The 21,437-nt window shown below is 49.8% G+C and overlaps 1 long non-coding RNA gene across 1 annotated transcript; it reads left to right on the forward strand.

The window, feature by feature from the left end:
• The first annotated feature begins 9,017 nt into the window (after positions 1-9,017).
• On the forward strand, positions 9,018-12,930 carry LOC128108024 (uncharacterized). Its single transcript, XR_008217277.1, has 3 exons — positions 9,018-9,516; positions 9,608-10,472; positions 10,569-12,930. It is a non-coding gene; the product is annotated as an uncharacterized LOC128108024 (long non-coding RNA).
• The last annotated feature ends 8,507 nt before the right edge of the window (positions 12,931-21,437 follow it).

The raw sequence follows: 21,437 nt of genomic DNA on the forward strand, positions 1-21,437 counted from the left end.
TTCTTACTTCTGTTATTCAGTGGCTTTGTGACCTTGAGTGAGTGGCTTCCACACTGTGTGAAGTAGGTCACCTCCCTGATGAGGAAGTCATACACACAGGGGGAACTGCGCCTATAAACTACATAGAACAGTATCCGCAAGGGCCTGGTTTCCATTGGGTGTTCGCCATCACGGTCATGTTTGAATAGTTCCACAATCTACACTGCAAGGAGAGATGGGCATTATGGGGACACACTGTGTGACAAGAACAAGGGTTGGTAGGGTTGGAATGTAACTTTACATAACAACATCCTGCCCTCTGGCCTCTGACCTTGTCCAACACAAGACATTCCTGTGCCAGGATTAAAGCAAACTGATGTTCCAGAACCATCTTTTCGGTACTGCCCAGGGTCCTCAGTTCCTCAGTTATGGGCCACTGATCTCAAGGAAAGGGGTATTTGCAGAAAGAAGGATCACTTCCAGCTGAGGTTTGGGGGTTGGCTTTAGGTAGCATGTGAAAGCTCATACTCAGCCTCAGGAGAGTTCCTCTGAAGCCACAGGTGACAACCACCGTCCCCAAGGCAGTAGCTGAGAATCTTATTTTCCTTGTGTCACAACGCATCTTAGGATACAGTGCCTTAGTAACTTGGACAAAGCTACTCTGTGGCAGAGTCAGGATTCGAACCCAAGGCCTCAGACTCTCTGCCTCTCCTCCACCACTACAGTGTGTCCCACCTGAAGAACCCTAGATGTCAAGCATCAGGTCCAACCAGCACAATGTACAAAGGAGACACTGAAGTCCAAGGTTGCCTGAAGACCACTTAAACCTTAATTCTTAAAGGTGTGCAGCACCGGAGCATCTGAGCTGTGACTGAGGCCTGTTTCTTACTCCGACTTCAAGATGTAGAAGAGTCCCCAGCTCAACTCCTTCTGGTGTGAGGCACTGAGATGCTCCCCAACTTGCAAATGGGTTGACTTAGGACTGGTAGACTCAGCTCTCTGACTGTATGAGACTTCAAAATCAGCAACCTTTACAAACTACTTCACATCTGGAATTTTGATCTCTTCCTTGGCTTACAATCCGCAGTAGGATACTCTCTCGCCATGCTCAGCTGTAGGGTAAGCTGGCCATATGGGGGAGGAAGACTGGGAGGATGGATCAAACACAAGAGTGAGGACCAGCTTTGATGCCCAGACCCCATGTAAGAAGCTAGTTAAGGCTATCTGCTCTTGTAATCCCCGCACTGGTGAGACCTAGACAGGAGGCTCCCTGAAGCTCACGGGCCACCCAGTCTTGGCTGAGTCATTGAACTCCAGGTTCTTGAGACACCTTTGTCTCAAAAGATATGGTAAAAAGTGATTGAGGAAGACACTTGATGTCAACCTCAGACCTTCGCATTCACACACAAGTACAACCGCTCTAAGCACACACGCACACGAGAGATAGATGATAGATAGAAAGATAGAGAGATGGAAAGATAGATAGATAGATAGATAGATAGATAGATAGATAGATAGATAGATAGATAGATAGATGGATAGATGGACGGACGGACAGACGGACAGACAGACAGACAGACAGACAGACAGACAGACAGACAGACAGATAGATAGATAGATAGATAGATAGATAGATAGATAGATAGATAGATAGATAGATAGATAGATAAAGAAAGAAATCTGGACTAAGCTATGGTGTTTGGTAGGTCAGGTGTACTGAAAACATTTTCATGTTATGAAATTCAACTTACTGTGAGTTTAGCAAGAAGGATCCCATTGGAAGTGGAGGGGCATCTGCTGTGTGTGGATCAGCACTTGAGAGTCTAGCCTTATTCTTCTTTCCCAAACATCACGCCCTGAGTGAGGAGGAGCAGTCACTTAGGGTGAGGTGGGAGTGGGTCTGCATTGAGTGCCCCTGTCCCACCCCAGAGGTCCACTGGGGACGTGCTTGGCTAGCAATTGCAAGAAGCTCCAGGAAAGACAAACAAAAGGTAACTAGAATGTGCCCCAGGGGGCCCATTAGCTTCCTGGAGCCTCCTGAGCATTCCCTGGAGGGATCATTGCTGGGCGTGTGTGATCAGCGGCAAGGCACTGTCACAGGCAGCTGCTGGCATATTAATATTCCAGATAAATGGCTTTTGGCTCAGGCGAAAGATCCTGCTTGGGAGCAGGCTTTTCTTTGAAGCTCCTGAGAGGGGCAGCTTGCAGAAAAAGGCAAAGGAAAAAGGCAGCTTTGCAAAAAACCGATTCCACTCCAAAGCCTCTGCCCTGATCCATCCCTGTTTATTCTGTGCCTCTCCCTCTCCTGATTCATGGCAGGCTTACAAGAAAGGAAAGGTAGACAGGGAGAAAAGGAAAGAGGAAGGCAGGGAGGGAAGAAGAGCCAGAGGAACGGCAGAAGGGAGGGGAAGGAGAGAGAGAGAGAGAGAGAGAGAGAGAGAGAGAGAGAGAGAGAGAGAGAGAGAGAGAGAGTAAATGAGAGCTTGGCTGCATGCATCACGTTCTCCCCCAGGAAGACTGTCAACAATTAGCCAGGAGGCTGAAACGCTGAAGCCTCAGAGCCTTTCTGAGACATTCTTCTGCACAACCAAGCATCCTCGGCAGCTCCCAGCCTGCCCACGACTCCCAGCTCCTCCATATCTGAGCTGTATGACCCTGAGTGGACCACTTTGACTCTGAGCCATTCTGTCATGTAAAAAGGGGGCGGGGATGAAATCTTTTCTCCTGGATAGTTGGGCAGCAAAGGCAGTTATACACACCAAGTGCCTCCCCATTGCCTATTGCACTTCAGATGCCATCGTGGCAAGGCAGAGGCTCTGGGACTGGCAAGGTGACTCTGTGGAGTCAAGCGTGAGGTCCTCTATGCAAGCGTGAGGACCTGAGTTCCATCTCCAGCCCCCATATTAAAAAAGAAGGTAAGCGTGGCTACATGCATACCTGTAACCCGGCGCCTGTGGGGAGGGAGAAGATGGCAGGATCGATGGGGCTGGTTGGCTGCCAGTGTAGCTCCAGGTTCAAGGAGAGACTCTGTCCCAAGGGAACAAGGTAGAGAGTAATAGAACAGGGCACTGACATCCTTCTTTATCTTCTACTTACGTGTATGGGCATGCATATCCCTGTGCATAGACATGGGTGTGCTTAACAGAGAGAGAGAGAGAGAGAGAGAGAGAGAGAGAGAGAGAGAGAGCACAGCAGCAGCACTCAGGACAGATGGAGCCACCCAAGAAGCCTGAACATACCTGCTGGCATTTGTTTCTTGCTAGTGACCCTGCTCACTGGCTATTGAGGTCCTCCTTCTCATGCTGGGGTCATGAAGCACATGTGCAGGCATTTCAGACTCATGGGAAAGTTAGCCTAGGGTCCCTAATACCTGATTTTACAGGTGGGGGAAGCTGAGGCACACAGAATGACTCATTCAAGACTGTATTAACAAGTTAGATGCTCTCATAGAAGAAAACCTTGCTGTTTCCATCTCCCTGGATGCACAGATCCATTTTCAACAGAACCCACTCTACTCAGTTCTGTCTCTGTTCCCTTGTACTTGGAGGTGCCATGTCTGTCATGGCTAGTCCTGTCCAGTGCCCAGGCCAGCCTGACTTGGATAGTGCCAGCCCTCAGCTGCATGAGCATAGCCAGGAGGAACTGGTTACAAGTAGGCCTCAGGTCCCACCTCAGAGGGCAGGTGTGTACTGGGTCCAGTGTCCTGGGGTCTATAGCAGCCTTGGTAGCTCTAGGGAGGAGCATAGTGGAGTTGGTCCCCACCAGAGGAAGAGACAATGCTCCCTGATCCCTGGGTCTCGAGCCAGTTTCTTGTCTGCCTCTCAGTTCCCTCATCTCAGTTTCCCCCTTCCAGGCAGACTGTGGGAGCCAAGCAAAACATGGTGCCCAATTCCTTAAAAAAAAATGCTTTGGCGGGTCCAGGATTAGCCAGTGTGGCACTGGGACCAGTGTACTCAATGGAAGATGATCAGCACATCATTCACAGAGGCCATCCCTTAGGTCAGATCCAGCCCCGGACTAGGCCCAAGCAGGGCTGTCCAGTCCCAACAGGAGGTCAGTATTGGCCACCATCACAATGACAGCCCAAATTGTGGGGGTTCTTGGTGCTTACCACTCACCAGTCTGCTACTGTCCGTTCCTCCAGTCTTTGTCACCTGGGACATAGACAACAGCGCCACCCATGGCCAAACTGGAGCAGTGCAGCCCAGAGGGGAAAGGCTGCCTGGGTACTTGGTAGACTGCTCTCCAGCACAGCAGCCAGACTCTTCCCCAGCTTCAGCGTCACAAAGGTACCCGCTTGGGACCTGGTACAGGACCAGTGATGGGGTAGGTGAGTGTCACACCTCTCGTTCCCTTGAGCTGTGGTTGTGCTCAGAAGAGGCTCTTGACAGGTTCACAGGGCCAGCGGGAGACGCTCATGAGATTGAGACCCTGAGCCCTTGGGCCATGCCACTGTCCTTGTCAATTCAAGGAAACAGAAGCCGATAGAGTAGGACAAGGAGGAGAAAAACACTGTTCAAGGCTAAGAAAATGGCCGGTGGTCAAAGTGCTACCCCACGTGCTTGAACGCACTCACTCACAGCAAACCCACAGTGTTGTTCCTGACCTCCCCTGGGCATGGTTCATGCCTTGGGCATCTGGGTACCACTGCTCCTTGAACATCAGGGCATAGCCACAATGAATCATGAAAATCTCTACTGTATCTGGACAAGACTCAAGAGTCATGTCTGGTCTCCTTGAGTAGAAGCCCCCAGCACTGGAGCGAATGTAGGAACCCTGTAAGAACTGGTAACAGGACCAAGAGATGGAAATTACAGTCAAAGGCCCAAGCAAGGTCAAGTAAGAGAGCATCTGCTGCTCTGAAGGCCACATGGTTTTCATGGTGAGATCACACCTACTAACCCCCTGAATTAGATAGATCTGGTCTAGTGCGAAGAGTCTTTGATTCTTGGAGCCTCCCAGTTTCTATACTTATCATCACTCAGAGCACCCTTGGGAGGCAGATATCAATTCCTTTCCTGTGATGGAGATTCATTATTTCATATCAGCCCACCTCTCACCCCTCCCATTAGAAAGACATTCCTCGTGTGAGCTAAACGCTCTACACGATCTCAGTGTGCCATGGCCACCTGTTGGAGATCTCAGAGGATACATCTTTACCCGCTACCAGGTCTCTGGAGACATGGGGTGACCACAGACCTCATCTCCACAGTCTTTAGCAGGCTCCTGGGGAGCCACAGGCAACTCTTTACCCAGAGCATCCCTGCCTTGAAGGAAGGCTGCTTTGAAGGCATTTGTCCCAGTTTATCGCCGACAACAGTGACATGCAGAGAACTGACAGTCAAAGGCCATGTGGCTGACAAGGTGAAGAAGCTGCCTGAGTTGGAAGCTCTCTGATATTTTCTATATGGAACTCGAGATCTGAAGTACCGTGGCCTTAAGGTAGACCATGTTCTTACAGGGGCACGTGGTCCCGTCATAGCTTTTCCAACCAGTGTGCAGCCTGCCTGGCCTGTGTGACCTTCAGAGGAGGGGACAGTTTGTTCCTCAGAATAGGACTAGACAGCCCAGGCTTCTGGCTTTACTCCAGCAATTCTTGGGGCCGCTTCAAGTTGAAACGTCTGGAAACTTGTGTAGCTCATAAGCAAATGGCTTCACAGAAGTGCCTGTTAAGATTTCCTCTGTTGGAGACTGAAGCAGACAGAGTCAGAGCCAGTGGGCCCCCCACATCCCCCACAGTACCCCTGAGTCTCATTCCCACTCCAACCCAGCCCTGGAAAACTCACACCCTTGTCTAAACACCAGCACTGAGCAGACCCAAGTAGAGGCCATATGTGTTAGATTATATTATTGTTTAAAATATTCGCTGGTCTTTTCCATGGAAGATTATTCCTCCCTACCCCATTAGGCTTGGCCATTTGATTTGATTTAACCAATGAAATGTGAGCAAAAGTGAACTGTACTGCTTCTGAACAGAAGCCCTGAGAACTATTGACTTCTACTCTGTTTTCCCTCAACCGTGAGTCTCCAAATGCCTGGGATAGATGCTACTCTCTCAGCTCTGTTCTGGAATGCAGATGGGACAGAGTACAGCTGGGACTCATGGGGAAAGATGTGGAATATGAGTATGGAGTAAGGCTTTGCTGTTGTCGGCCACTGGGACCCATTTGTTACTGCATCATAAAACGTGGGCTATGTTGACTGCTACATCCAGCATGGTGGGACGGTTGGGTGTTGCTAAGGCAGATGGTTCCCACAGATCAAAACTTCCACAACCGATGGGAAGAGAGAAAAAACATGCAGGTGAACCTAGAGCAAGGGGAGCTTGGCTCCCCAATTTCCTCCTACCGCCTTCACTGCCTTCCAACTAGGAAGGCAGAGCTAGCGTCTCCGACACTTCCTCCACCCACAGAGCTCTCTTGGGTCCCTGATAGGGATGGTATAAGGCCCAATTTTTTCCTCAAATATTGATTTTTATCCTTGGGAGAAAATAGTTTGTGCTCTTTAAATAAGAAAGGAAAAACAGCTCTGGAATTGATTCCTGAGTAATTTAATCACCTTTTGTTCAGACAATGCAGAGCTGGCACTATGATTATCTACATATTGACTCATGGGCTGAGGCTCCAGGAAGCCAAAGACGGAGAGGGGGGTGGGGAGGTTGTGGGACCCCTTCCATAGCCCCCACTCGGCAGGGAGATACATTAAGTGTCTACCTTCCAAAGGTATCCCAGACCGGGGGCGGGGGTCATGAGACCACCCCCCAGACCTTAGAATATGGGAATAAAAAGCTCACAGAAAACATATCTCTGAAGTACTGGGGGGGAGGCTTACATTTTTTAGAGAATGTTCCAATCTCTCTGTCAACTGTTTCCTTCAGGTGCACAGGAGGAGACAAGGAAAGGGGCGTCATTCCTGCCGCCACCACTGCCCAAGCACCGTGATGTCCTGGCCAAGTTCTGTCACATCATAGAGACTCAATTTTATTTTTTTTAAGCTGAGTTGTTTTTTTTTTTAAATTGAGTGTATGCATGCACATGCCTGTGGGTATGTGCAGCTGTGCGTGCACACGAGGAGGCCAGAGGCAGACTCAGTCAGCCCCTACCACAAGGACAAAGACACTAAACCAGAAGCTTGTTGGTTCAGCTAGAATGGCTCTCTAGGTAAGCCCTAGGGATCCTCCTGTCTCTGTCTTCCAGTGCCGTGGTTAGACAGGCATCACCAGCTTTTTGCACAGGGGAAGGGATGCTTGAGTCTGGGCTGAAGTCCTGATGTTTGCATGGCAGATACTTTACCCACGGAACCATGCCTCATCCCTGATTCCTCGATTTTATTATGAACAGTTGGAAACTACTTTTTATAACTCACTCTGCATGCATCAGTAGTCATTTTTGAAATGCCTATGCCGTCTTGCAGAGGAATGGAGCTAACAAAAGGAAAGGTAGGTGTGGTTGACCAGAAAGCTTAGCACAGACTCCTTCCAGCTCTGACTGTGTGCCCTTTTGCATGGGGGGGGGGGGGGGTGGTGACGGTGGTGTAGCTAGGCTTAGCCACATGATTTTTCTTGGCCAATAGCACAACAGCAAGTGTAACACAGGAGACTTAGGAAGCCCTTGTCATTGAAACTTGCCTTCCCTGCGTGAGCTTGGTGATCCTGAGACCACTATGTGAATGAGCCCAAGCTAACCTGCTGGAGGATGCCAGTCACAGGGCTCAGTTACTCCTATGACTCAGGCTGAAAACCTGCCAACCACAAGTGTGTATGTATCATACTTAGACCATCCAGCTCCCCCTCCCCCATCAAGCAATGATAGCAGTATGCGAGTGTCTAAGAAAAACACCCAGCAGAGCCCTGTAACCCTGAGCTAGACGAAAGGATTGTTATTGTAAACCATTAAGTTGGAGAATGATTTGTTACACAGCCAAAGCTAACTGATACACAGAGAAAGGCAATTATTGTACGTCTTCAAGATAGATTTTCTTATTTCATCACTACTACAAACCCACTTGGTAGGTAACATGCTCTTGACAGCCGAAGCTGCTGAGATGGAGAAAAGCTAACTCACTGTCCGGAACTGGTAAGTGGCAGAGAAAGGTATAGAAACTAACCCTAAGATGGACTGGAGCTCCCAATGAAAAGGGTCCAGGACAGGGCTGGTGAACAGAAGCCATCTGGAATCTGACCTTCAGGGCTCAGAATCCCAGCTGCACAGGCTGTAGTGCAACCTACCTCCATGCTGTCTGTGCCCTGCTCAGCACAGGCTGTATGTGAAGGAGCCTGTACACTGACTCCAGGGAGCCTTGAAGATGGGGTCATGATGGAAGGTATGAGGAGAAGGGGTCAAGGCAGTGCTTTGCGGCTGAAATGGCTCATAAGGCCAGCTTATGGGAGCCTGCTTCCAAATGATCAATTCCAATCTCATTATGACCGCAGCTGCCATTAACTCAGGAGCTAATTGCTATTAGCGTACAGAAACTCAAGAGGGTTTAGCTGCAAAAATTCCATGACACGGGCCCATCTCACTGCTCAAATGGCCACGTCCCTATTATTAATTCCCTTTGACTATTAGCTTATGACTGTTAAGTTACGATAAGTTTGTATAAAGTCCTTGAACCGGATGTGTGTCCTCTGTGCACGTTTCCTTACGGGGAGTTGAGGGCACTCGGAGGCTCCATATCGCAATTTTCATTTTTCCTTAAGGTCTAGGCTTATTTCAAAGCATCAGGAAGGTTCTCGATTTGGAAGACAGTTCTGTAAGCAAAAGCCTTAACAAAAAGCAGACTCTGCTCAGCATTTTGATGCAATTAAGGTCTTGGCAAGCACAGAGTGGGTCTGAGCAGCAGCAGTGCTTAGGCCCTGGGAAACGCCAGGCAGCTCTCACATTACGGTTGGGGAAACTGAGGACTGGCCAAGTGGTGGGATTTGGATAAGACAAAATGGCCTATCAACCTTAGACTAACAGTTTCTGGTTTTGATTAATTAAAAGTCTACTGCAGATGTTAGGTATGAAGGAGACAAGGCGTCCTCCCCAGCCCTCCCTGAAAAGAAGAAGAAAAAAAACCGTACGTGCTGAGAAACAGGCCAAGTGGCTATCATTCATTCCTCCTCCTCCTCGAAGAGAGCCAGCTGGATGGAGCACTACATGACAGTGTGTAAAATTAGACATATTTAACGGGTGACGACAAGGTTTTCTCTGTCTACGTTCAGGAGCCTATCGTAATGAGATCCAGTTGGTTTCTTAAGAAAATAGGAGCGTGTGCAATTACTGAGTTCACCGTTTGTTTCTGTTTAACTTTGCAGCTTCTTCCCAAGATGCCTCGGGGCATGTCTAGGAAAAAAAAAAATGTCAGCACGTGTTGCTAAGCAGTCTGGTCCTTAAGGTGTTCTCCAAATTCAGAGTCCTTTGGTGGCCATGTCCTGGGGCACCAGAGCGGGAAAGACTGGGGTACCAGGGCCTGAGAGCAGCACCTCTCTTGACTGGCTCCATGCGGCTGAGGCATCCTGGTTCCTGCCAGAGTGCAGCCTCAATTTTCTCAACTGTGAGTGGGAAGGGGAGGTGGGATACCTTCAGGCCTTTCCTTATCCACGTGTCCATTCTAAATCTCTTTTATTGGCTTTTTGCTCTTAAAGGCATGGAGGAGCCAGGCGAGGCGAAGCAGCGATGAGCTAGAGCTAAGGAAATTGGCAGCTGAGTGCCGAGCTCTCTCCGGGGTCAAGGTTTCTGAAGGGATCCTAATTAAAGCCTCATGAGTGCAGGTCTCTGTACAGTTGCTTGTTGACCTTGGGATTGCTGGGTGAGAGAGAGGAAGGAGACGGGAGAGGGGCCCAGAGGAAGAGCCAGAGAAGGGAAAAGGAGCTGGCAAGGAGGAGAGAAAGGAGAGAAAGGAAGGTTCCAAAGGGGGCTGTGGGGAGGGCACTTGGGAGACTGCGGAAGGGGGAGAGATCTGAAGCAGAGAAACAAGATGAGAGACCGCGGAAGCGGGAGAGATCTGAAGCCGAAAACCAAGTTGGTGAAAACGAGGAGAGAAGAACAAATATGCATTGGTCAGTTAATTTCTAGAACATACCAAGTAGAAATGGCCATCCCCCACAGCGTGTGTATGAGGATGAGATCGGAGAAGGTGTGGTATGCAGTGCAAGCAGGGAGCATATTTTCTTCGACGCAGACACGAGACATGCTTGGTATCCATTGATCATGGAGTCGAGCGCACATGGACACACATATGTGCTTGAAACAGGGGATCTTTGCCAGGCATTTTGAAACGTGTTACAGAATCTACTGGCTATGGTCAACAGCACCCCAAATCGGAGGCCATATGAACGTTAGGCTTCTTTCCACTCTGGGCTGCCAACAGCTGCCAAGTCCCCTCCTTTTGTCCCCGTGGAGAGACACAGTTGTGTGTTTTCCTAGAAACGAAGCCGTGGGACCTCCAGGGCAGATGGGTGAAGAGAAGCCAGGAGATAGACTCTGATTGAACTCATTCTCCAGACAAAGGTTTGTGGTCCCTGCCTTCTGATTGGTGAGGACAGGGCTCTGGATGGTGAGGCAGGGAGACTCAGCTCATTAGCTCTGTTCCTTTCTTCTCTCTAGCTTGTAATCAGGTGACCTGGCTCCAAATGCCACCCAAAGAGGAAACACGGAGATCCCGCCCTGCTCTGTTCAATTTTCTCCCAGATGCCGGGGATCTTGATCTCTGAAAACAAAACAAAGCAAAACACAGGTCACCGAAACCCCTTTGCCCTCTTAACCTGTCCTTACCGTATGTTTTCTACTAAAGGAAACAGAGCAGATACTGAAGTCCAAATTAGGAAGATAATGTTCCTGTCTGTTTCTAAAGAAAAGTAAAAAAGGTTGAAGATGACCTAAAAATCCTTGTAGGTCAATCCTCCGGGGGCTTGCAGGAGCCCAGGGCTGTTTCGTAGATTCCTGTGCAACGCTGATACTCTCCTCACTCCTAGACCATCCAGTGAGGTGTAAGACAGAACTTCAACTTGTAGCGTTTGCTGATTTCTGTAGCCCTGTGGTCAACCAGCTCGCCTGTGGTGGTGTCCCTGATGTCCCTGAAGGAAGGGCTAGAAGAGACGTACAACTCAGACTTCAGCAATCCATTCATTGGTTGGCCCCAAGTCCTTCCGCCCCCTGTCTTCTTCATAGCCCTCTTCCAATTCTGGTCCATTCTGCTGTGAGGGAGCTCCCTTGGAACATGAAGACATTTGGTCCATCCTGTGGTGTGCTAGGCAGTTTTTGTCAACTTGACACAAACTAGAGTCCCTCGGGAAGGGAACCTCAGCTGAGGAACTGTCTCCGTCAAATTGGTCCATGGATGTGTCTGTGAGGCGTTTTCTTGATTAATAACTGATGGAGGAGGAACCAGTCCAAAATGGGTGGTGCCACCCCTGAGCAGGTGGTCCTAGGTTGCGTAAGAGAGCAGGCTGAGCAAACCATGGAGAGCAAGCCAGTACATAGTGTTATTCCATGGTCTCTGCTTCAGTTCCTGCCTCCCAGTTCCTGTCTGAGCTCTTGCCCTGGCTTCCTTTGATGGTAGACTCTAACCTAAAAGAGATCATGAATGTTTTCCTCTCTAAGTTGCTTTCGGTCAGGATGTTTAATCACAGTGCCAGAAACCATCCAGCGCCCCGCAGAGCCTAAGATCAAGTTCAGTCCTACCGTGTGCCACCAGCTGCTTCATGTGCCGATCCTAGAGCTTGCGTAAGTCAGGCCACCCTCGAACTGTTGGTACCGGGGAAATCAACAATCAGGTGACCATTTGTGGAATCCTTTGGACTGAGAGAAGTGAGGGGAGAGCATGGAAGGAGGGAAACCCAGGATTCATGCTGGACCACAACCGGCAGGCAGGCATCCCTGGAGAAGAGGGAGGGAGAGGGCCTGTGCGCTTCAGGCCATGTCCTGCTGGGAACCGAAGACATCAAGCATCCCTGTGCAAGCTTCCTCCATGATGCTAATGAGGCCATTAAAAGAGAAGGACCTCTCTGAAGGCGGTGCTGTGGACTGTGCTTCCCTTCTCCTTTAACCCTGGGAAAGAGCTTGCACTACACATCCACTTCCTGCCACTCTTCTGTCCTTGCTTTGGCATCTCCTCCCGCCCATGGCTGCATCAACCTCAGCAACTGTGGAATGACCCTGCAGGGTCAAGTCCAGCCAGCACTTGCCTTACCTTGCAGGGTCTCTGTGACATTGGGCCCATGGACCGTGCCTGCTCCTGAAACTAGTCCCTCATTTTTCTTGACCTTCCCCCATGGCCTTCCTTTTAGTACCTTCAATTATTTTTTTTAACTTTTTTTTTCAAATTTTAAAGATATATTCATTTATTTTGCATGTATGGATGTTTTGACTACATGCTTGTGTGACAAGTGTACACTGTGTGCATGCCTGTTAGATACCCTGGAACTGCAGTATGGATGGTTGTGAACTACTGTGTGGGCACTGGGAATAGAACCCAGGTCCTCTGCAAGAGCAACAAGTGCTCTTAACCACTGAGCCATCTCTCCAGCTCCTTAGTACCTTTGTTATCTAGGTCTTTCCTTTGCTTCTTCTGTTACCCTCCCAATACATCAACCTCAAGCCGGTGGGCCTTGTTCTTTCCCTGAGTGATAGGCCCAGGGCCCCACTGGACAGGTCCAGAGTGGGCAGCCACAGGCCTCCACATCAGCGGTGGGAAGCTGATTGCCTTGTGTTCAGGCCACCTCATTGTTGTGCCAGGACCCAGGAGGTGTCCTGGAAGTCATCATGTACCTTTAGCTTTTGCATTCTCCTCCCACATTTGATAGTTCCTGCTGCTTTTATCCCTCCGAAGAGCTTCCAACTTTATTCTTGCATTTCTGCACGTTTTTACAGTTTCAAAGTCCTTACCACCTCTCACCCCCCAAACCTGGCCCTGATCCACTTAAAGCTTCCAGAATAATCCTTTGAAAAAATAAATTTGAACACATTCCTCCTGCTTAAAACCGTTCTGTTCTCCCACTTGCCCATGATCCATGTCCCCAGGCTGTCCTGCAGCCTTCCAGGGTCTGGCACCTTCCCCTTCCACCTCACCATCTGCACCACATGGTCCCCACCCTGCCTGATCCTCAGGATTCCAGGCCAACCCACTCCTTGTCATTCCAGATACTTGGCAGTTTGGGTAACAGCCCAGCTCCGGGGCTTACCCAGGCTCCTCTCCCTGGAGCAGCTAGCTTTCTCCCTGACCTGTCCACTTGACTCACCTGTCTTGAATCTGCCTCCTCAAGTCAGGTATTCCCACACACAGGTGGGATGGGGCTCCCTGTCCTGAGCACCCCATCACCACCATACTGGTAATTAGACACCCGTCCATTCCCAAGGGACCCCAAGGAACCAGCAACATTGCCCCAGTTATCTCCTCCAAGGTAACCACACCTCCAGGAAAACTGCACTCAGCTAGCGCAGTACATCTGGTTACTAGAAGGAAGTGGAAGGCGTAATTGGCAAGAAAGCACAAGAGCATCTTGACTCTCCCCCTTAAGACCTGGGGACCCTTGGGAAGTCCTTAACCACTTTGAACCTCTGTTTCATCCCCTATAAGACACCAGAAGAGCCTATCAGCTCATCACAGGATGTTGGAGGACTGTCTGATGGGGGGCGGGGCGGGGATGGACATCCTGCAAAGTGTTTAAGTGTTTTAGCCAGAGAGACTCCTTTTGTTCACTGAGGGTGGTGACACTCCCACAGAGACACATGCCCCTCTGCTCCCTTCTCTCGGTGCTCCAAGGTACCACTCAGATTTTTCCTGTTGGGGGACTGTTGCAAGAGGCTGAAGCGTGCTTGCAGGAGCATGCAGCCATCGGATAGGAGTCACCCACTCAGGACACCTCCAGTTTCTCTCGCCTCTCTATGATGAGAACAAGGGAAGCCCTCCTTGGAGAATGCAGGGTAGAGGTTCCAGCAAGCTAGATAAGCCTGTGGGGTAGAGTGCAGGCATGCTTTGATTGTCCCTTGGCTAATTTTCATAATGCCCACAAAGCAGAGTGTGTCTTGCACAACAGCAAGCCAGGAGAAAGCTAGAGGGTGTATACTTGGGAGATCCCTCCTCACTCTTAGGGTAAAGTCTGAGCTGATAGCCTAGCCAGATGCCTCCAAAACAAGGCTGCTCTTCCCCACAGAGAGACTCCTCAGAGGGGAGGAGGCAGGTCAAGGGCAGATGGGTCGAGTTGGCCTCTGTTTTATGCTCACTGTTATCTGGGCCACATGCTTGCATTACTGAACCTCACACTTCTCTCCTGTGAAATGTGGTTAGTATCCAAACCTAGGGCTTGCTTGAGGGCATGGTCAGCAAGCAAATGGCCCTCTCCCTGAGATTTGAAGGTACTGGGCAGGAATCAAGTCCCTATTGGATTTACTATCCTTCAAGGAGCTGTGTCCACCTTACGCTATGATGGCCTCCTGGTTGGTCAGTCTTGGCACAACCGGGTCTGTAGAAACTCTTTCCATAGAATCTCCCAAGCAGTGACCAAAAAAGCAGTAGCAATTCCTGTCGCCACAATTTATTACACTGCCTTAGGCCCACCTTGCTTCCCTCTTGGGCTGGTTTTTAGAATGAGGAAGAAACATCCAATTCATCCACTGTCCCTTTGTTATTTATGTGTGTCCATGAGCCATGCCATGTGCTAGGTGCTGGGGCAGACAAGTCACGTTCCAGCTCCCCAGAGCTCCATGTTAGGGAATTAGACCATTACCTCCATGCTGAGAAAGGAAATCAAGGCGTGTCCCTCGGCTGTGTGGAGGTACAGAAGAGAGGCACGGTCCCCAGATATATGCCCAGTACCTCAAATGTGACCTTACTTGGTCACATTTAGAAAAAAAGATCTTTGCAAATGAAATTAACACAAAGATTTTGAGATGAAGTCATTCTGCAGTATCCAATGACATGTGTCCTTGTTAGAGACAGAGTGGGGAGGCAGAACCAGGGAGAAGACAAGCCATGAGATGGCAAAGGCTGCTGGTGTAGGAATGAGGTACCTGCAAGCTAGGAGAGAGATGGGTATGCAGCCTTTCTCACACCCTATGGGGGAGCCATCATGGCCAATGTCGTGGCGTCACTCTTTGGGTCTCCTGAATGGTAGAAAGATAAACTTCTTTTTTTAACCTACGTGGTTTGTGGTTCTAGCTTTCAGTGGCCTACAGAAAACAGAACAAGTGTCTGGCCCAATTTTCAGGAGGGTTGGCTTCGAGATGCTAAAGGAGTTGACTTTGGGAGAGATTCTTGAGGTCAGAGAGGAAGGTCAGGGGCAAGAAGGGAGAGAGGTAGGAGGCATTCAAAAGAAATAAGCAGCAGTTATACCAAGAGAGGGGCTACAAGCCAGGAGGAAGGAGAGAGCCACACAGGATCCAGTAGACAGGGAGCTTCAGGACTCCTGAAGGCTGACACCATGATAGGCCTGCTAATCCAAGACAGTGCTCTGATTCCCCGCCAAGAGTCTGAGTACTGTGGTCAAGGATTCGTCTAAATAATCCAACAGCGAGTAACCTGGTCAGTATGAGCTTGGAAAGACTGCTCAGGGAGCCATGAGCAGGAATGGATCAGGACCTAACTGAACACTGGAGCCCAGAAGGTCCATTTGGCAGCAGTATCAGGCTGGGATAGTAGGAACTGGGCTGGGCAAAGACCATACAGGCATGCAACCCAGGGAATGGAAGGATAGGAGGTGGGTGCTACCAACAGAGCATAACTGTCTGCCTATTGTGGGAGATTCTAGGAGGCCACCCAGATAAGGGTATGAGCAATGGTATAGTTCTGCCAGCTAGATAATGGAGAAAGGGGGCTTGTATAGTCTATAAGAGAGTTTGGTTGGGGGACACATTGCATCCTCGTGGAACTGCTGTGAACTGCCCAAAGCACATCCATGGCCTGCAAGGTACCCAGCCAGAGGGTGCTCAGTGCAGGCTGGACCCCAAACACCATCTGTCAGACCACATTAAGCTGCACTCTGCAGCAAGGAAACCATGCTGCAGCCCTCATCAGCATCCATGTAGTCCCAGGGAAATCAATCGGTCTGGCTCCAGCTGTCGAAACTAGAAGCAGAAAGGAACCTTGGACAAATAGTCCTCAGCTCAGCACATTTCTCCATCTGGGAAGAAAACCAGGTGGATGGGGAGGGGAACCAGGCCATCAGAAGGTTATGAGACCATAAATAAGAGATTTGTGGTAAATAAGCTGGCGAACATATCCGCTGGCTGCTCTTTTTTATCACTCACCTAGAGAGCAAAATTCCCCCGCATCTTTTCTGCAGGCCAATAAATATCCTTCAAGGAGCCCGTATTTACATAGCAAGCAAGGAGGGAGGGAGGGGACTGCTGCTACCCAGGTTCCATGTCAAGAAGGAACAATGTATGGCCCTAAAGAGAATGGCTGTGCAGAGGATCAATGCAAATGCAGTTTCTTTTCCCAGGGCGATGCTCCTGGGCAGGGTTCAGCCCAAGTTCAAGGACTGCACTCAGGAGCTGAGTGCGGGGGTTCTGTATGCCATGCAGGTGAGCCTCTCCGGCTGTGCTTCCAACTATGTGCTGTGTCACTCTGCACATTGACCACCACGACCACCACCCTCACCACCACCCAACCCTGGCAAAAGAGACATGGAGGACACAGAAGGGATCTCCAGTTCAACCACCAGGTGTCATTGTACAAAAGGCTTCTCCAGCACGTGTCAAGCGCAGCAGGTAAATGGAGGCAAGGGCAGACACACCGTGGAAGGAGTGGCGATAACAGCATTTCAACCTGGAGTGGAGAAGGCAGCCAGAGCAGCTCACACATAAGCCGAGACTTCCACTGGACTGTGCAGATGAGCAAGTCCCAAATGGAGGGGAACAGAGAGCACAGGCTCCAGGTCAGGGCACGAGATCCTGGCACTGGAGGAGGTGGAGCATCTTCTAGAGCACAGAGAGAAGGAGGGCCTGCCGACGGTTTCACGGGATGTGGCTCCCACGTCTGCTTCAGCCCTCAGGGACTCTGGCCTTTGGGTAACAGGACCATTTCGGGAATTAAGGCAGGACAGTGGTGCCCCAGTGGACTCACAATTCTGGGAAAAGCAGTCAACAATTTTTCTCATAACTTCGAAGGTCATCTTAGAAAAATGCCCATCTCCAGTAAGTCAGCTGAGCACACCTCTCATGTATATTCCCACTGGAGTGAGCTAGGCTAGACCTTGGCTTTTCATCCTGCAAAGGAAGGAAGAAAAAGTGTGATGGCTTCTAGGTAATTTACCGGAGATCACCCAGATACAAGGTGGCTGAGCTGAGACTCCAAGTTAAGTACAGTAGACCCCGTTGTCTATGGTTTCACTTGTCCGACTTAAGTTAGCTTGTGGTTGGTCCATCACAGTCTGAAAATACTAAATGAAAAATTACGGAAAGAAACCATTCATGGGCTCTTAAAATGCACGCTGTGCCTTTCAGAGAAGCATGATGAAACCTTGTACCGCCCAGGTCTGTGTTGCTCAGGACACAAATCATTCCTACGCCTGGTGTATACATGCTGCATCCATTACCCACCCATTAGTCATCAGTTATCAAGTCAATTGTCGTATGAGGACTGATGTTTCAATGCAGCATGACAAACTATTTTGAGAGAGAGCAAAGGAGAAGCGGTATATTCACGTAACTTATTACAACGTATCGTTATAACTGGTCCATCTTATTATTAGTTATTGTGGTTCATCTCTTACGGTACCTAATTTATAAATTAACCATTGTCAGAGGCATTCTGAAGAGTAAAAAAAAAAAAACCGTCATGCCCAGGGCTGTGCATGAGTCGTGCTTTGAAGCACCAAGAGACTTGGAAACTGTCCCCAACAGATGGGTTGCAGGAGGAACACTCCTGGATTCTGTTTATTGAAAAGGTTCCAACACAATGCGGCTTGCAAAGAGACAGAAAATCATGGGGACCAAGACAGCAGACAGAGGGGAGAGGAGCACAGTGTCTCATCCTCCACCCTGCACCACTGTGGGTGTGATTTATGGCCCGAAGTGTCATCATATAGAATGTAACATCCTTTAAACACCGAGAGCACACGCTTTGAACACACACGCGCATTTGCATTTGACCACAGTACATTGTTGTGCTTTTTAAAGAACGAAGAAAACTGCTTTCGGAACATCTGGTGGTGTTCTTCCCCCAAGTCCAGATGTGGTAGATTATAAAGACAAGGCAATAGGCTCTGTATGCCAGCAGTAATTTCCTAGCAATGCTCCAGCCAACACATGCTCTTTAGACTCCCAAGCCCTGAGCCTCAGGGTCTCTAGGACATTGGTCTGGGTCATCGTGTCTAATTGCATTCTGGGTCTCAGCTGGTGGAGAGTGAGCTGCTGTTCCCACTTGCTCTTAAGTGCTCAGCTGGGGTGGCAGGAGAGGGGACAGTGGTATGTGGGGTGGGTGCTTTTATGATTGACTAGGCTCTGTGACAATCACCATCCTGCGTAGTTTGGTGAGCAGTGTCCTTAGGCACTCTCATTGGGATCTTGGGTGGGATGACATCTAGACTCCCTTGTCCCTTAGAAAAACTCTTACTGATATCAGTACCAACACTGAGCAGCACTGTATCACCTTCCCCCACCCTGTTCCGCTTTTCAGTCCTTGTGATTCCGGGAATTCAGATGGGGTCACGTGCTGCAGTTGTACACACTTCAGGTTCAAAGGGAAAGAAGTGTGTCTCACTTTGTCCCTCTGTCCAGGCATCCTTTTCTAGTTTAGAGGGAAGCTACCTGCAGCATAGAGCTGTGGGGGAAGGAAATGTGGGCTCATCAGTATGGGTAGAGAAGATGTCCCCACCCTGCTGCTGACCTTCAGTTCCTCGACTCATACCAACTGTCAGGGTCCCTGAGGAAATAACACTAATGGGATGACATGGGATACGATGAACGTCACATCAAGAGATCAGCTAACCTCGTTCCCAGCTGCAAGCTTCGCTCTGGGTGATCCAAGGTGGCTGGGAATGCTCATATGTACATGCATACCCCACAGACGGGTGGTCATGGAGCAACCGGGCAAATCTAAACTGGACTAGCAGTGGGTGCTGGAGAAGGGCTGGCCATTTGAACTCCAATTCTGTGATCACTTTGGAGATGTTGCCAAGGTCACACACAGGACTGGAGACTAGAATCTATTGTCCTCGCATGGCAATTACGCAACTCCATAAAGGACACATGGGTGTTTGAAAAGCTGTGGGACAGACTATAACAATTAAGAAGAAATGGCACCTGAGTGACTAGTGGCAGACTCATACTGTCATAGCTTGCTCATATCCCTTCCACGGGGACAGAAGCTGTTCTTCACCTATCTCTGTCTCTCTGTTGTTGCTACTCCAAAATCCCTGAGACTGGGTTATTTCTAAAAGAAGGAGGTTCGCTTGGAGACTCCACGGTTCTGAGGGTTGGAAGTCTAAGATTAGGTGGCAGCGTGTGACAAGAGCCTAGTTCTGCCTCCCAAAAAACAAGAAAGTAAACAGGTAGCCGCGTGTGCCCCAGGGACTCAATGGGAGAGATGCCTTGGCTTACAACAACCTGCTCTCTGGGTAGCTAATCCACTCCAGCGAGAATTAACCCCTGCCTGAAGAAGAGCCTTAATCTTGCTTCAAATGATCCAGACTTAATCTTGTCCTCAAGGTCCTACCTTCCAATGCTGCCACGTGGCAACCAAATTTCGTGTGGGCTTTGGAGGGCGAGACCCTATTCAGGCTATCTCAACTCCAGCCAGACACAGGCCCTGGGGTGGGGAGGAAGCCTGAGAGGAGAGAACAGGCTGCCACCCACCCACTAGTGCTGGGCCATTTTCAGAGTGCTATTCTATTCCCAGCCTTTTTCTAACCCTCCCATGAGGTCCTGGGCACTAAGGGCAGGTCCAGGCGGTACCTGTCTCACCACTCATCCCTAGACTGCTCTTCCCTGTTCCTGCATTACATCCTCAGTGCCGTTAGCCACTGCCTAAGTCCTTGGTGTCAGGAATCCTGGATGGGAGCATTGGCTTGTTTTCCCAATTACGACAAGGTCTGGGGCTAGTCTTTTTTTTTTTCCTTACACCCTTGTTTTCTTATCCTGTTAGTGTGTAATATCCATGCCCGGGCCGGGCGGTGGTGGCGCATGCCTTTAATCCCAGCACTCGGGAGGCAGAGCCAGGTGGATCTCTGTGAGTTCGAGGCCAGCCTGGGCTACCAAGTGAGTTCCAGGAAAAGGCACAAAGCTACACAGAGAAACCCTGTCTCGAAAAACCAAAAAAAAAAAATATATATCCATGCCCGGATCAGCTCACGGCTGTGGATTTAGACTCAAGGGGACTGTGGAGATGGCTCAGTTGGTAAAGTGCCTGTCGTTTAAGCATGAGGATCTGAGTTCAAGTCCAACACCCATGTGAAATCTGGGCATGGTAGCGTCTACAACCCCGGTGCTCGGGAAACAGAGACAGACAGAACCCCATAGCTCACTGGCTAGCCAGCCTAGCTGAGCTGCTGGGCTCCTGGTTGAGTGAGAGACCATGCCTCAAAAACTATGACAGACAGTGATCCCAGAAGACATCTGGTGAAACCACCTTACCTGTGTTCCATCCTATCCCACCACAGCCCCCGAGCTGGAGTACTAGAGGTTGTTTTACTTTGTCCCCAGATCCAACTCGTGCCCCTTGCAAATACCAACTAAAATGATACATAAAAACAGAATTTCCCTTTGAATCCACTGTAAGTTGATAGATGAACTTTGGCCATCTAGCTCAAGGCTGGGCATCAACCTCACCCCCCCCCCCCCCCCCCCCCCCCCCCCCGCCACTGATGGGTGGATTTTAGAATCCACCTTCTTAGGTTCAAAAAGAAACCCAGTATCCCCCTCAACAGAGCTAAGACCCCTGGAGACAGCAAGATGAGTGGGCTCTGGTTTTCAGAAATAAGGCTGGAGCCCATTTTCTGGAGCCGAGACTGAGTGGGCCTGGCCCTATTGGCCCATGCATTCTTCAAGGAGCTGGCATACGGCCTGTCTGAAACAGGCTTCCCTTCAATGGAGGGCGTACCACACTCTTGCAGTTGACTCTGTTGTGTCTTGGACCACTCAGGTTAGATGAGATGTCTCCTTCTAGGGAGTCACTCTTCTGACATCGTCACTCACTGGTGGTCCGGTCACATTTCTGTGGCCCGGTTAGTCACTGGACTCCTCTGAAAAATCACCATAGCAACACTGTCCCGAATGCACTAGGAGAGGATGAGTGGGAGAGAGGCTGACACTGTGCTGTCTGACCTAAGGTGGGCAGTATGCAAACTCCAGCACTCCTGTGTAGAATCTGCCCCTTTGCATTCTGCCTTCAGGGTCCCATCAGTCCAGGACTAGGTGCTGTGATGACAGACAGGAGCCTTTCAGATGCTCTGTCACCTGCTCCCTCTGTGACCTTGGATAAGTCATTTCCTCTAGGTGGCTCGGCTCCATTATGGTATGGATGTCATTCTGAGAGAG

The sequence above is a fragment of the Peromyscus californicus genome, unplaced genomic scaffold (genome assembly GCF_007827085.1).
Source record: "Peromyscus californicus insignis strain IS unplaced genomic scaffold, ASM782708v3 Scaffold_12__1_contigs__length_115047231, whole genome shotgun sequence".
Lineage (NCBI taxonomy): Eukaryota > Metazoa > Chordata > Mammalia > Rodentia > Cricetidae > Peromyscus > Peromyscus californicus.